This window comes from Hippichthys cyanospilos, chromosome 18, assembly GCF_059441005.1.
Source record: "Hippichthys cyanospilos isolate Australia breed blue-spotted pipefish chromosome 18, RoL_Hcya_1.0, whole genome shotgun sequence".
In the NCBI taxonomy this organism is placed as follows: domain Eukaryota; kingdom Metazoa; phylum Chordata; class Actinopteri; order Syngnathiformes; family Syngnathidae; genus Hippichthys; species Hippichthys cyanospilos.
The window spans coordinates 5,906,292-5,922,666 of record NC_142386.1 but is presented as its reverse complement, the minus strand read 5'-3'; the positions used below and the strand labels follow the sequence as shown (position 1 = coordinate 5,922,666).

The 16,375-nt window shown below is 41.6% G+C and overlaps 1 long non-coding RNA gene across 3 annotated transcripts in view; it reads left to right on the top strand.

Moving 5' to 3' along the window:
- Window positions 1–1,708: 1,708 nt before the first annotated feature.
- LOC148408638 (uncharacterized) overlaps window positions 1,709–16,375 on the top strand; it is a 116,154-nt gene continuing 101,487 nt past the window's right edge. For all 3 annotated transcript variants that reach the window (XR_015868614.1, XR_015868616.1, XR_015868615.1), the window contains exons 1-2: window positions 1,709–1,752; window positions 10,397–10,492. This is a non-coding gene — a long non-coding RNA (uncharacterized LOC148408638). The remainder of the gene's footprint in view (window positions 1,753–10,396; window positions 10,493–16,375) is intronic.

The following is a 16,375-nucleotide window of genomic DNA, read 5'->3' as shown; positions in this document are numbered from 1 at the left end:
TTGCAATGCAATACTTATTTAAAACGTTTGTTTTGAAGTGGTGAATATGAAAACAAAAACAGCGTAAAAAAGAGTAGGCCCGTGTGTGTGTGTGTGTTTTGTGCTGTATTGCATGTCAGTCGTCACCTGTCGTCAGCAAACATTAACCACTCCAATATGGCTGCCGTCATAAAGTCTTCCCCAATCTTTTTTTTTTTAAGTCTTTTATGACCTCCTTGACACACTTTGACGCGCTCTCTCGTCTCACTCGCTTTAACCCCTCAAGTGCTGCTAGCCTATTTAAGTTTCGCAGTTTAATTTGGCGTACTACAAGCTAAAAAAGAAATGCAGTCCTCCGTGTGTTGTGATGCTGCCCTCTTGTGGTCAAAGATAAAATGATTGCTAGATACCGGTCTGGATATGTGGCGTGTTGTCGGCAGGGTCTGTCAGGTTCACAGTAGTTCTGATCTGGTACTGGTCCGCCTATATACCGGTCCTTATCAAATTTTAGTTAGGTTCAGGTTCAAGATAGGCTCTGGGTCTTGACATAGGTCAGGTTCTGGTGAGTTTTTTTTTTTCTGGTTGTGTCTATTTAAGGTTGACGCTTCCTCAGCTTATGTTGTTGTTTGGCGCTCTCGTGTGGTCATATGTGTACTGCAACTCTCAACCACGATATTACACTTGTCCTAAAATATATTTATACCCTTATGAATTTATTAGTTTTTTGTTTTGATCAACGTTGTTAATCGTAAAATTTGTTTTTAACGCAGTTCACAGCAGTACTTTTTATTATTCCCAAAGTGGCGTGAGCACTGATTGGTAAATTCACTGTTACCCTAAGAAAGTGCATTATTACTTTTTACAAATAAAAGCCTGCATATTCTTTCCAAGTAAGTCATCACTTTGTTCTTCTTTTAATGCCAGCCATCTAAAACGTAGACTGTTAGTTTTTCTTTTTTCGCATGTTGAGAAACTACTATGATCGAGTGGTACAATTGGGTTGCACCTCTTTTGCAGGACCAAGTAACCTCCCCGAAGCATGACAAATAGAACCGAGCCCCACAAACTACACTAAAATTTAATTTGGCGACCTCTTGTGGACCAAAAGTGTAATGCCTCCCATGTTAAACCTCTTGAAAAAAAAAACTTTTCCCCCCTTATCATAACCCTTTTCTTTTCTGGCACAACCAAATAATTTTTCACACAAAAATGTTGTTTTTTATCTTAGTTCTAAACTTAATCTTATGTATGTGCATATGTTTGACGGAGCTGCATGGACGTTCATATACGCACAAAGACGCATATCGTACACTCGGACGCATGGACATTGAGCGATCCTGCCGGACCGTCTGCCCAATGCCACAAGACTTGGACTGCACACATTCACACACCCGAGAACGCTCAACTGCAGTTGGACACAGCACGGGGCAAAACAGAGGCGCTTCCGGGTTGTACCTCGACTAGCGCTGGTCACATGACCATGGACTAAACCACCGTCACAAAGTATTCATACTTTCAATATTTCATTTGTTTGTGTAGGATACGCTAATAATTGTTAAGATGATAGGATTCTATTCATAGTAAATATGACTTATATATGTTAAACTTTCATTTGGTTTGCTATTCTTGAAAACCTGAATATTACAACATAACAAATGGTTTGCTCAGAGGGAGGAGCTAAGAGGTATTTCAAGGTGTTCTGTAGTCCAATTTAGACACAATAGCATAGGCAGAATCTGTGGTGGAATACTGTCTTGTTAAAAAGGGGAAGAAGTAAGTACAATGGTCGTTGTCATCCTTTCTTGTAAATATTTTCTTTTTGTTTATGGATTTCCTGCACATACTTTGGTTTATTTTGAAGTTTTTTCCCCACGTTGTCAGTTTTTCCACTGTCTGCTGGGTAGTGATGGAGAAATCAAAGCTTTTCGAACCACTGAATCAGTCTGAAGCAATTTTGCTGAAATGGGTCAGTATATCGAAGTAGTCCACACGAATCCGAGTTGAGTCACGACACCGCTTCCCGAAACACTTGCATCAATCTGAGACAGTTGTGTCAAAATGGGTCAGTGCTTCAAAGCACAATTCAGTGTGGTGACAAGCGTAAAAAGTAAGACACTTGTGTCGTTTTTACAAAAAGAAAAAGTGAAATGTTTGTGAAACAGGATACTGTGATGGTAGTTAAATGCAGTGCTTGTGACTCTGGGATCGGTATTTTGGTGTTTTAGATTTTTTTTTTAATTCAATAAAATAATAACGGAAGGACAGCTTTTGGGGCGAATGTAGAAAACTTAGGCAAGGCAGAGCAACTATTGGATAAGGAAAGGGAACCTATAGGGCAATGAAGGACATTTTTTCGGCAAGGAATGGTACCTTTTGAGCAATTATTTTATTACTGGCTACCTCTCACTGAGGGGTTGTGATCCCCCCTACAGAAGAATTTTGGCCACGCCCCTGCTTACTGCAACTACGAGTGTTAAGGGTTATCATTAACTAAAATGTGAATTAGAGAAAATTCTAGTTACATTTTCCATACAAAGTACCATTTTTTTCAATTTGCAAATTTGCGTACCCACAGATGCATGAATAGTTAATTGCACGAGAGGGAAGGTGGAAACTCTAAAATAATCATGATGCATGAAACATTTTGATCACGCTGAAACAGCCTAACAATAGACTGAGAACAGTCTGCAGAGAATGAACGCTGCAATGCCGTCATGCTTGATTGCTACAGTATGCATGTTGTTACCATGTTAACACGTTCCGGCAATGAAAAGGTTGACGCGGGCCATGTCCCATTCGATCACTATAAGCATTCTGCACGTCTGACATTGTTCACTTGCGTCATGGAATGGCTGACTTGCGGGGAATAGCGAGGGTCACTGCGGAGCCATTACTCAACATGCTGCGTCGACGCCGAGGCAAGGATAATAACTTTAAAATTAAAGTGTCATCACAAAGGAAGCGGGAGTGATTTGTTGTGATTAATGAAAATCAAGATGGCCTTTTACCTGTAAAACAACTGGATTAAAAAAAAACTTTAATGACATCAAATTAAGGCCACTATTTGAGTTTGAACGTCCCGTTGCCTCCGTTTACCAAAACACGTTCATCATGAAAGATTATATTTGCCAAATGTATGCATATATCTAAGTTTTGTTATATCGTTGTCAAGTAACAACATGGGCTCGGTCACATGACGATAATCAAAACATGTTATGATTTATTTTTATCCTTTGAATTGTATTGTATTCAAATACCATTTAATCATTGGATTAGATCAAGTGATTTTGTTAAACCTGTTCTCAAATCACATCTCCGAGCAAAACCGAATGTTGACATTAAACCCCAATGCCACTTGGGGGCACTGTTGCCCCGTTCTTATCCAAACGCAGTTCGCCCACCATGTGGGGAAAAAGCCCTCACACTTCACTCGTGTATGAATGCTAATGAAATACGATGACATTTCCCGATCCAGTGTGTATCTGCTGCAAGCTAGCACAAAAATAGATTGCATCAATAGTTCAGTTCGAAAGGGTCATCAAATAAGCCTCCAAGTTGCGCTTTGTGTGAGCGTTTCATCAACCTAATTTTGTACAGGAGGTATTTAATAATTTGGTGAGTTGGGGTAGTCACTGCCTAAATTAGTGATGTTAATTTCAACAGCCCACACTAGCCACAGTAACTGAGAGAATGATTGAAGTCCGTGCTTTCATTTGTACTGATGAAACAAACATTAGGGTTGGCTACCCTGGCTTATTAAATAGGGTCCAAAAAAAGTGCATGTCGGGGTAATGAAGATGGAGTTAGTATTTTTTTGATAAATGGCGCAGTAATTGAAGGGCAGCAGGAACCACACCTTCCACCTTTTGCTAAATACTTTCATTAACGCAAGGTTATGTTTGGTAGCTTGGAGAAAATTAGGATGTCAAAATTAATTCATTAGTGATTTATTTTATTTTATTTTTTTAATGGAAGTGTTAGCCTAATCTTTTTTTATTGACATATGTCATTTTTAAATCATGTCTCAGTGATCTCAGGTAATAGTATACTTTGAAGGCAAAAGGTTGTGGTCATGATAGAAATATGACGAGTGTGGATCTATTTGCTATTGTTATCTCTAATAGGGGATCAGAAATTGCTTGGTGAGCGAAGATTCCATTCCATTTTTGCCTTGACAAACGCGCACCGGCCCACCCTTCAAGTAAGACGGTGATTCACGCTGGAAAGTCCTGACAGTCGATGTAGGGATATAAGCAAACTGAGGTAGGCCTTGAATCTGGAAGGTGGGATTTAAACAGAAAAACAATTTGCTGTGCTCTGATAGAATATACTCTGAGTCAGACCTTTCTTATTTACTGGACACATGTATGTGGTTTTACAGGGTGACACCAAAAGCCTTGCCACCCTGGTGTTAGAATCCCAACCTGAACCTCCGACTACCCCCTTGCCACCCTATATAAAAGGTTCTGGAGTCAACACTGATCTTGGCCATATGATTTTTAGCCAGCGACTGCATTAGCAGTAGGACTGGGCCAAAATATCGATAGACTGTACAGTGGACCCCCGGGTTACGACATCCCTAGCTTACGTTTTTTCACGTTAAGAAGTGGAATAGTTTTGTTGGTCACCTCATTACGGCATCAACACCAATTACAAAATTCAAACTTGGCGGTCAGTGTGCGTGCGTATGACTGTGAGTCACACCATGCTCGTACGTGGCTTCGTACGTGCGCTAAAATGCTGGTCTACTATTGGTTGGCACCACGATGTCACTAAGATGCAGATATGCTCGAGGCTTGATCTCGTGCTTACAATATCACATTTATTGTGCGTTTTAGTGCTTAATTCCAACTTGAATTGGTTAGCCCTGGCTCCTAAGATTGCTAATGATGTTAAAGGGAGAAGAAAATGATTACTATGGAAACCAAGCTGGAGATAATCAAGAAATACGAAGAAGGCTAGCTTACGTTTTTTCACGCTACGAAGTGGAATAGTTTTTAGCTTAGTATTTTAGTAGTTGCATAGTTTCATCATTCGACTCGCTAGAGAATATGGCCGTAACTAGCTTGAATCGCGTCACTCCAACGGTAAATAAAATGTCATTTTTCCTTTATATATTTTTTATTTCTGAAATGCATATGACGCTTGAATGTCAAATCCATATATGCCAAATATTTTTTTAACGAACATTGCCCAATATATCGCAATTGCTGTGTCGCAATATATCGCAATACACTTTTAAGACACAATACTCAGCACTAATGAGCCCTGATTACCTCAAAAAGATTGCACAAACTATGACTGAAGTTGCAAATTGACAGTCGTGATTCCAAACATTCCAAAATAAGCAAATATTTAGTAGATGCTGACACTTAGCCACCTGTTGCTAGGCAGCATTCCTAGGGCTCCATTTTTTTTTTTTTTTTGTTTGTTTTGCCAGTCAGTCCTTGCTTTGTTTTGGTGGCAGGAGAGCAGGAAACACTTTTAAAAGTATAAGAAAGTTATCAGAGCAAAGTACTGTGTCAGCAGCAGCCTTTTCGCTCTCCGCCTCCTCCCTCAACTATCAGTCAAGGTAGCATCAAAGTCTAATCACCAGGAGCCACACTTGCACATCTTGGCGAGTGAAGGGATCTTACGAAAGGGAAATATGGATCCCTCAAGGACACTGATAGTTCACACTACACGGCAGAGGAGAAAACATTGGAAAAAAGCTAGCGCAGCAACCTTCTTTACCGTTTCTCTGCGTGTACTCTCGCAATGGGAAATGCCCTCTAAGAAAAGCTAGGATGTCGTGTCAAAGATCTTGAACAGTGAAAGGGACTCTGAGGAGAGTGAGTCACCCACACATGGAAAACCAGCGTTTCAGCTGGCTGTCAACACTGCCTTGATGTTGTAAATTTGTCAGGGCCCTGAAGACCTGGCATTTATCCAGCTGTGCTTTTCACACACATCCCAGTTCAAACGGGACATTGCAGAAATTCTGAGCATTGGATTTTGGCTTGAAATTGCAGGATAAACATAACGCACTAATGCTACAGCTCGGACCGGCACCCGAAATCAGCGTTTCGCATACACTAAAATCTAGTGCTGTGCCACCCGTGCATGATTTACAAAACAGTGGAGCTACATTCAACCTTTATTACATTATGTTACAAATTATGGAAATTCCCTTGATATTTTTGTGATACAAGAGAATCCATGGGTAAAAAAACACTAGAGGCTGAAATTCCCAGCAGATGATGACAACTTTCAAAATGCAACAATTCTGACATTTTGATGTGATTGCAGCTAGATGTGTGGGATTTTGTGTACAGAAATAATTATTGTCCAAATTTTGGACCATGTAAAACCATTATATTTACAATTTTTGAGATGCATTTTAATAGGATTTATGATTGATTTTCCTGCGGCATTTGCAACATTTCGTTGAGCGGCGGTAAAACTGTCAGCAAACGGAAAATTCTTTGACTTGTGTTCCACCTCCAGACAGTAGGGGGCGGTAGAGACCAGTTAGTATCTTTGTCCTAAGTGTTATCATCGCGTTACAGACTACAAAGACAGACCATACCATTTTTCAATTTTTTTGTGAGTGTTAATACCTTTAACCTTCATGTGTATGGATAGAACTGACACCACTGAACAATTTGGGTGGTTGAAGGAAAAAAAAAAGAATAAATAGTTTTAATTATTGCAACTTTAAAAGCATTCACAAAATTAGGCAAATGCGATGTGTATAGTTAGCAAAGTGTGTGCACAAATGTTATTTCAAATGCAAAATGAGTAATATGCCAGTTAAAAAGCTTTCATTTAAAAACTTTCAACAGTACCATTTCTAATGGTATGAAATGAGAATTCAGCAAGATGAAATCCACAGGAGCGGTTTGCTTTAAATTGATGCGGAAGACTCTTTGGCCTTTAGTTTGACATATGCGCTCCGCAATAAGTTGCTTATCCTGAATATGCCAGGCGATTGGCTGTGGACCAAAGTCATCTTTGAGTAGACTCCCCCGCTTCCCGAATGCTCACCTGTACGATTTCTCATCGCTCTGCTCTTCTGAGAGCCCGAGAAGAGCCAAGCTTGCTCCGTGCTGAGTTCCTGTCGTAAATGAGCGCACATTGATCCGTAGCTTTTCCTCTTTCAAAACGACAACGCCGGCGCAGCACCTGTGAGCGAGGCAGCTGGAGAGCAGGAAATGATGCGCCTGTTTAAAAAAGAACATAGAGAGAAATATGATGATGTTTAAACCCACTTTGAAGTCTCTTGAACTGGTAAATAAATGATGTGCTCCAGAAGCCTGCCCAAATGGCTGCAACTCCTCCACCTGCGGCTCCACGCTTAAATATTCATTTCCTGTCATAGCCCAACACTCAAACCGCCCTCTAGCTCCCACAAGCTCGTGTTTGTTTGTTTGTCAAAGACCGAAGTGAATGGCGAGGAGCTATACTGTACCAGAAAACCAATGTTGTCTTAGAGAGCGTACAGTACATAGGAGGGGAAGGGGATTGATTTGATCCTTAATGATCACCGCAAACACTCTCTAAACTCCTTCATCAGCGGACAGCGCCGGGGAGAAGAAGAAGATGAAAAAAGGCTTTTCATCCGCTCCGTTAGCATTCTTTCATCCCGGCAATGCTCATAATGGCCTTGAGATTAGCGCTCGTCGAGTTAGCTTTCATTTGGCGGTACGGGGGAGCTGGGCCCGCTTCGCCGAGGAGACACTTGTTGGGGAGAATTACGCCGGGAGTAAACGAGAAAAGAGAATTTTTAATGTGAATGTTTGGAGTGTGAACAAGATGGAAGCCGCGCAGCGTTTCAGCGCCGGGCTGGCTAATTGGTGGATCGTTTTGAACATTTTCAGTAAGATGGTGCAATGTGGTGATGAATCGTGGGGATTGCCACAGGTGGGAACTTAGTCGACGCCCCTTTTGCAGACGGGTGACGGGAACGCTAAAAAATGGCCAATTTAAAATGCGCAAATGCTGTCAATGTGACAACAGTCACTTTACAGTACAACCAAGCAGTAGAGAAATATGTTCAGTCGTGTGAAAAAAAAACGCGTCGGTTCAATTCATCACCTGTCATTCACAGCAATAACAAAGTTGACTTTACCAAGGATTTACTTGCTCCCTTTGTTAGTCCTGGTTTCAGGTTTCTTGCTGATAACAGCATTCTGGGATGTTTTTCAAGTAAACGATGAACGCAGAACAAATGTGCATTCTTTCTCTTATTAGCTCTTGGCCAGGAAATGCAAGATAGAGGATTTTTAATTTCCTAATTAAAGTTAATTCAAGCTCTGCAATACTGTGATATTTTACTATATGTGACAGATGAAATTTAGACAAATATTTATGAAAGTGTCTTCTATAGTTGTCGGGCAGGCAGTTATCAATGAGAACTGACATCCACCCTTTGAGATTGTAAAGCATGATAATGCCATCTAGTGGACATGATTGCTAATTGCACTCTCTTGCATTAAACTTAATGGTGTATTATAGCCCAAGGTTAAGTCCCTTAGCTGGCTTTGTTTTCGTGTTACACTTATATTACCGTTTTGTGTTTCAATTGCAGTGTAACTGTAGAACCGCAAGGATGGTCCTATCTTTAGTCTGGAAGCTCACCTAGGACCTGTTTGTCATAGTTGACCCGACGAAGGGCAAAACGCCAAGTTATCGATCAAGTTATTTCATAGAAATTTCTCTGCAGAGATAGGGGTTTTCAGCTTTAAAACCATCCGCTACAGATAAGAATGTTTAATTCGCTAAAAATATACCCATAACTTATTTGTCCATGTCAAACAAAAAACTCGAGAATGTCTGGTGGGATACGTTGTGGTAAGTTACTGTCATTGACCTTTTCTGCTAACGTGCTCAAGAGCTTGCACCAAAGTTCATGTAGCTGTAAAAACTGTCTTAATATTGTACTTAACTTTTTGAAAGATTTCCCACTAAATTCCCATGAGAGAAAATTGCACAAAATGAGCCGTTTTACACGCTTTCCCTACTCATTTATTATTGGATCTGACTGCTCATTAGGCCGTCATGTGTTAAGAAAAAAAAAAGACTTGACCTTGCATCGACTTTTCCCTCCCTCTCATCTAATCATTTGCTCGCGGAAAATCCTCTTCTAGCGTGGATTTCACGCATTCCTCCTGGGAGTTCCCCCTCCATCAGTCCACGTTGAGTTGTTTCACATTCTTGATTACATCGAAAGAGAAACGATGGCTTTTTGTGGCATCATTCAGTCAATCCGTCCTGAGCGGCACTTTGGGCCGAGCAATCACTCGCGGCTGGGAGTTCTTGTCTCCCGGAACTCAACTCAAGTATTTTTCCTTGATTTGAGAGCAATTACAAAAGAATAACTCCCTGAATACGTTGGGCCTTATGTCAAGCCGACTGGAACGACACCTCGGGGTTTGCAAGCGCTCGCCCGTGCTTTGCAGGAGGGAGTTAAAGCCTCGAAAATGCAAGTCTTTCTTTTTGCAGAATTTGCCCCTCATGCCAGTTTCCAGCGTCACACTGTGTCATACTCACCCGGAACAAAAAAGGCCGAGTGGGGAGTTGCCACGAGCAACTGCATGCGGTTCCCACGGAACAACGGAGGATTGCATCAAAGGCTCTCCAAGAAAAAGTCAACGGGCAGCTCTCCTTAAAAGCTTCTTTTTTCAACTTTTTTTGGCTTTTTGTCAAATACCTTCCGTGCATGTCGGCCGAAATTTGTGGCATCACCGACGCGCCCCAGCAATCTTGGGAGGGATCAATACCTTCAAATACTTTCACCTCATGCAGATGTCTGATGCTTGTCGGCAGGATTCAGGACAGTGGAAAGTCAATTCAATTGTTGAACTAAAGTTGAACTGTGTTCTAGTGCCCCCGGTGGCCAAGAAGCGCACACCAGAAAGAGCTGCAATGAATCAATCACTACACATAAACTATTTACTTCAGATTCAATGTTAATCCTTGTTAATACTTACATTTGCCTTTAAATTGATGAATACAGCTAACAAACTATATCAGCAATGTACGGACGTAGCGGTCAATCAAACGCTTGGGGTGTTTTGTGATTCTCGCCATTGTGCAGAGCGCCGTTATTGAACGTGAGAGATCATCACGATCCTTGTTTGAGTACTTGTTATGCGGCAGGTTAACAATAACTGCTTAGGATTCCGCTCAGGTATTAGATTCCTTTTGAGTGATTTATTTGTCCTGAGTAAGGAGAAAATGTGCCTTCGGGGCAACGCCAATGAAAATTGATGACATTTTTGACAGCGATCGGGGGTCCAAACAGAGCATGAGTGGTATGAGGAGAAGGCCTCACACCGGGGCCTCGATCTAATCGCCGCCCCGCGAGAGGCGCGAGCAAGCGAGCGACAAAGCCGTCCTGGAGTCTTACGCGTCCTGTCTTCGACGCTCCCTGTAGGTGGACCCAGGAGAGGCGATCCGTCACCCTCCATCCAACTCGTTTGAAGATGAGAGGAAGCCGGTGCGAGCGGAGGGAAGGCCGAGAGGAGGAGAGGTAGATGAAACCCCGCTTGTTCTCTTTGAACTGCTAATCGCCGTGTTTAAAGCTGACCTCGCTTCCTGTCTCCGTCTGTGCATGGCTCATTAAAATATGTACCCTGAGAAAGAATCCGGAGGGGAGTTCAACATATTCTCGCCACGGTGCTAGTCAAACATGAAATTTCCTCCTCGATTGTAAAACGAATGCGTGAAAACCAGCGGTATTATTGGACGCGCACGTCTGACGGAGAGCGCGGCAGAGTGATGCTTGATATTTTTTTTTTTGCGTGCCTTGACTATGTCGGAAAGGATCTCACGCATGCTATTCACTAAATCAAATTGCTTCCTTATCACGATTCATGGAGCAAACAGCTTAGCGAGATTATGTTAACATTTGTGTGTGTGTGTGTGTGTTTGTATTTTTATATATATATATATATATATATATATATATATGTTACAGCGTCCCTGGCTTACGTTTTTTCCATGTTGCGATGTGGATTACTGAGTTTTTTTGTCCCATCTTTACGGCATTTTCCCGGCTTTGCGACAAAAACAACTGTCATGACCCTAGGGGATTGGCTGTATTTGTGTTGTTTTGTCTCCATCTGCAGGCGTTTTTTTTTTTTTTTTTGCTCATTGCACTTATTTTCAGTTGCCGTCAATGCCTCCATGCAACGCGTCACTACAATGCTGATCTGCTATTGGTCGGCCTTACTCATTTAGAAATGGCGAAATGGTAAAACTTTGTTTTATCGTGAGTGGTTACAAAAACATATTTATAGTGTATTTTACTGCTTAATTAAAACTTGAATGGGTTAGTCATGGGTCCCAAAATTGCTAGTGATGTTAAAGAGAGAAGTAAGATTATTTATATGGAAACAAAGCCGGAGATAATCAAGAAATACGAAGCTAGCCTACCCTTACTAGGGAATATGGGCATAACAAGTGCCACTCAAAGGTAAATAAATCCTTTCTATATTTTTTATTTATGATGTTTTCTGAATACATGTATATTATATATATATGTCGCACTCACGATACTATACTAATATATATATATATATATATATATATATATATATATATATATATATATATATATAATGTATGTATGTATATAATGTATGTATGTATGTATGTATGTGGCTTGATTGAATACAACAGTCCTGAGACGCTACTGCTTATTTAGGTGCGAGGTTTAGAACGTGGTGTCCTAAACGCTATCGGTTTACTGACTTAGTGTGGGCTGGATCTGGGCGGGGGAGGGCGACACACCACCCGGGCAGGCTAATCAATCTCGACTGGCTCTAGATCCAATTGGGGAACTTTCGCACTCGCGCAGGAGCCCAAAGATCGGCGGGGCGAGGAAAGGTGGGCCAAGGCGGCTAGGCTAGCGCAGGATCAATCAATCATAGTTCCCGTTGGCTCATATTGACTCTGCCGTCCCACTGGGGTTAACGCCGCATGCACTTGAAGGCATTTTCGCGCAGGTCGATGAAGAAGCGTGCCCGGCCCGGCTCTGCATTTATCGGGACGCGTTTGGGTAACGACCCGTCTCTCCGGCACGGCGCCAGGGACCCCCGTTGCGCCGCGTGGCGCCCTCCTCCGGCACACCCACTCAACGAACGCTAATGATATTGAGAAACCGAGTTGTGAAACACCGAATTGAATGCGGGTTATACAATATTTGACAGTTTTACAACCTTTTGTTATGGTGATCAAATTCGGCTTCCGGTTGTCCACCTCTGCTCTTCAACATGGGATCTTGCATTGATGGAGATATTGCATTATTATCGCTTTGGCCTTGAGACTGTCTGTGTGTCATAATACTATGAACTCCTCGCTATGAAACAACCGCACGACCTTTCTGCTCTATACTGACCTTCCAGTCACTAAGCAAAACTCATTGGCGACAAGTGTTTGCGCTAGACTGAAGCAACTTGGCAATTTGAACACTCGCTTTGTCGAAACTTGTGCATTCATTCTCGGCAAATGGCATCACTTTCAGTTTTGAGTGATGTTACATGCTATGTACTCTGCACTACTCTTTTGTTCATTTCCCAGAAAGCCATCAGAAAATATTTCTTTGAAAAAGGCTTTAATGGACAAGATGAGGCAACGCAGTAAAAGCCATATGAAACAAACATGAATTTTCTAAAGTTGGCCATGGAAAAAGAGAAAGCGAAAGCAACTACTAAAGATTTAAAAGTAATGGCGCTGTCTTTTGAGGCACACAGGATTAGATATCTTTGGATATTTTTAACTATTATTTTTTTTTTGTTTTTAATGAGGCTAATTGCAATCAAGTCTTGTATTCATTTGCATTCCATTTTAACATTGCTTTAAATACCCGGAACAGTTAACGGCATCGACTTTGGCTAGCATTAGCTTCAAGGCTAAGTCATGGTTAGCATAGTTGCGGTTAGCGTGGTTAAAGGTAATCACAGAACCAATAGTACATTTTTAACATACAGCATCTGTATATAAAGTTCCTCTTAAGTTTAATGTTATCATCAAATTCATCATCTTTGTCCCATGTTTGAGGTTCCACTGTAGTTGGTGCGCTACATTTTTTTTCTCTTGTTATCAAGATGGTCATCAATCATCTAAGTCACACGCTGACAGGCTGAGTGAAGGATGATTGACAGCTGATGATTGCCAGAGCTGAAGGGCGTTCCGGGTCTCCAGAGCAAACATCTCTGGAGGTTATAGTCTTTTACTTTGCCGAAGATGACTCTATTAGGACTAAGAAGAAAAATAAATGCTCACAAAATGTACCGAAGCGATCTGCTCCCAAAAATATGGACTGTCTTTATAACGCGTGTACGTTTTTCGACAAGTTAACCATAGTTAACTCATTCGCTTCCTGCGACGACTGTAAACATTAAAAATCGATTTTTAAACATTAAAAATCAATTTTAAACGGACCGGCAGGGAATCAATGAACTTATCCAACGCCTGCCCAACCAAACGAATTTTGACGGCTATAGCCGTCATTGGCAGCGAATGAGTCGAGATGGTGACAGCGCTTAGCACCTTGTTTACACTCTCTTCCTCTGCGGCTACAATATCGTCGTCATGATTAACCAGGACAAAACGCTGCGTAACTAGAGGGCACCGGATGCTTTCATATAGCCAATATAGCTGTCACAGGAGGAAGCTAACGTTTAGTGCCTGTTCACAAAAGTTCATTGTTTGCTTTAATACCAGAATAAACTTGTGTTCAAATGTTACTTCAGTCTTTATGGCTGTAATTCACAGTAAACACCATCCATCCAAGGCAGAGAAAAATGGCAGCAGGAATAGGCACTCGACACAGGCGGTGAAGTGGTTTAGTTTTACAGGATTAACTTGGCCCACTGTAAAGTGTCTTTTTTTCCCCCACAACCCAATTTGCTGAGTATGTCTGACACCTTGACCCTTCTTTTATAAGGAGCCTGAGCTGCGTAAGGTTGGGTGCGGGTAATGTTTTATTGACAGGCAGGCCCGCAGAATAGAGTCTAGGTAATAAAACAAGTTTGAGAGGAAGGCTGAAAACAAGGGAAAAGCGGGATTGAGTTGAGCGGCGGCAGCTGCAACAACAAGCAAGTGAAAATGCTTTCCATCTGACATGTTACTGATTGACTCCAACCTTCCAAAAGGATTCACTTAGACGTTTTAAAGCGGGAGAAGAAAAAGTAGCGGCCCTTCCTCGCATTGTGGTCTCCATGCTGGGTAACAAAACTATTTGTTTGCTAGACCAAAATCGTTATAAGAATAATTCCAATTTAGCAGGAAATTCCTTCTTGTTCCAGTTAATCTGCTCTTAATTTGAAAAGTAAAATGTCACCACCTTAAAAAGCCTTCAATTAGAGTTGCTGGTACCTTCAGAAACCCTGGTAAAATCGCACGTTACCCCTGAAGCATCTTCACGTAACCGTAGGGTTACTTTTATCCCCGTTTGAGAACTGCTAGCATATATGTTACAAATAGGCTAATCCGTCTGGATTCCGTTGGTCAACCCAGATTTTTAATTGCCATTTAACCAAGTTCCTATGCATTGGTTGGCCTCTAATGCGTATAACCGAAGTGCTTTTATTAGCGCAGTTTATGACTTCTCCCTTTTATTACTTCTAAAAAAAAATAGTGCTTATGCATCAGCCATCTCCTCTGATTAGAGCGCTGTATGGCAGAAATGCATGAAACAACCCACGCACACATGCAAACCCACACAATTCTTTCCACCTCACACAAACATGTCCCCACTAAACTTATCTCACACATTCGTAATCAAAACCGACACTCACCCCCTCCCTTTAACACATACACACTCCAAACCATCCGTCCCCCGCTTTCCTCCGCGTCGCTCCCCAAATGCCAGGCGGCTGAACATCCGACTCTCTCGGTAAGCCCCGGGCCAATTAGTGTGCTGTTGCCGCATTGTTATCTGCCTGCCATTGCGGCTTTCTCCTGCCGCCGCCACAAACTTTTACTGCTCCTCCACGGCAGCCCACGTGAGGAGATGGCTGAGAGATGTGATGCGTTGGGGGTCTCGGTAAAAAGGTATGCAAAGATGCAAGTCTTGATTATCGCGTCCGACAATGGTGGATTCCGCTTCTTTTTTCTTATAAGGACAATATATGCATGACAACACCGCACACCGATCGGTGCGGCATTGTGTTTTTACTGCCCTTTCTATCTAGTTGATTTTCTCCACATGAATTACAAAAAAAAAAACAAAAAAACTAAATCGCCCAAAGATATGAATGTACACTTCCAGTCAAAAGTTTAGAAACACCTTCAAATCCTATGCTTAAAAGCACATTAAGCTACCTAAAAGTTCATACTATTAAATACTTGAAAATGCATAGCTCTGACAAAGTCAGCACCTAAAAATAATTTTTAATGATTCCTTAAATCAGTGATTCGCAAACAGGAGACAAGTATGGCTGGGAGTATGTGTTAGATTTTGACAGGGTTTCAGCAAGTATCAGCCAATGTAATTAAATGTGTTTTATTTCAGTGTTTATTGCAACTTGAGAGGAATTGAATGCTCGAAATACTTTTTTTTCTTTCCAAGTTAAAAGCAAATTAATTTGAATATGATGCAACTTGTGGACATTTTGCTCATTGTTAATAACACGGGACTCTTTATATTATTATATATTGTTATTATAATCCGGTTTCTTTCCTTGGTAAATTAATTGAGGAGGAGCAATTTCTCAGATTTAAAAAAAAAAAAAAAAAAACTTGGAGTCCCTCTGCTGCAACCTGAACTTTATTTTGTCAAAGTATGTTCACGTTGTGTAAAGTTCACATCCAGACAGTTTTTCGGCGTGAAGAGAGGTGCATAAGAATACAGATGACAGATTCCCTGCTCTCGGAAACTGGGGCGAAAGTGGGAAATTGCACACAGAAGATCATCCGCACAAAACAAATCATGGCCGCCGATGGATTTTGTGATAATTGCACATCTTTTGTCTCAGACTGGCTGTCTGCTTGGGCGTCTCTCACAGCAGGCGGACGTCTAGGTAAACAGACATTCCATGACTCCAATTCTGCTTTTATTAACCCTTAGAGTGCAGGTGCCAATCTCTGGTGGCTTTTCCCACCCAAACACACACCCACTCCAAGATAAAATAGACATTTCCCTGACTTCAGCACTACGCTACTCATTCCGCGGCTTCCCACGTTTAGATCCTCCATCATTATAACCATTAGCTCATTCGTGCAGATGGCGATTGGGCCCCTGAACGTGAACTGCGAGGTGTGTGTTCAGCACAATGAGCACATTAGAGAATTGCTGGAGGAATTATTTTTTGGATGACTGTAAACACAAAGGAGTGGTGGATGCGGTGACCAATACAAATTGCAACGTTCCAAATCATATGGTTTGAATGGCTAAACCAGAGCTGGA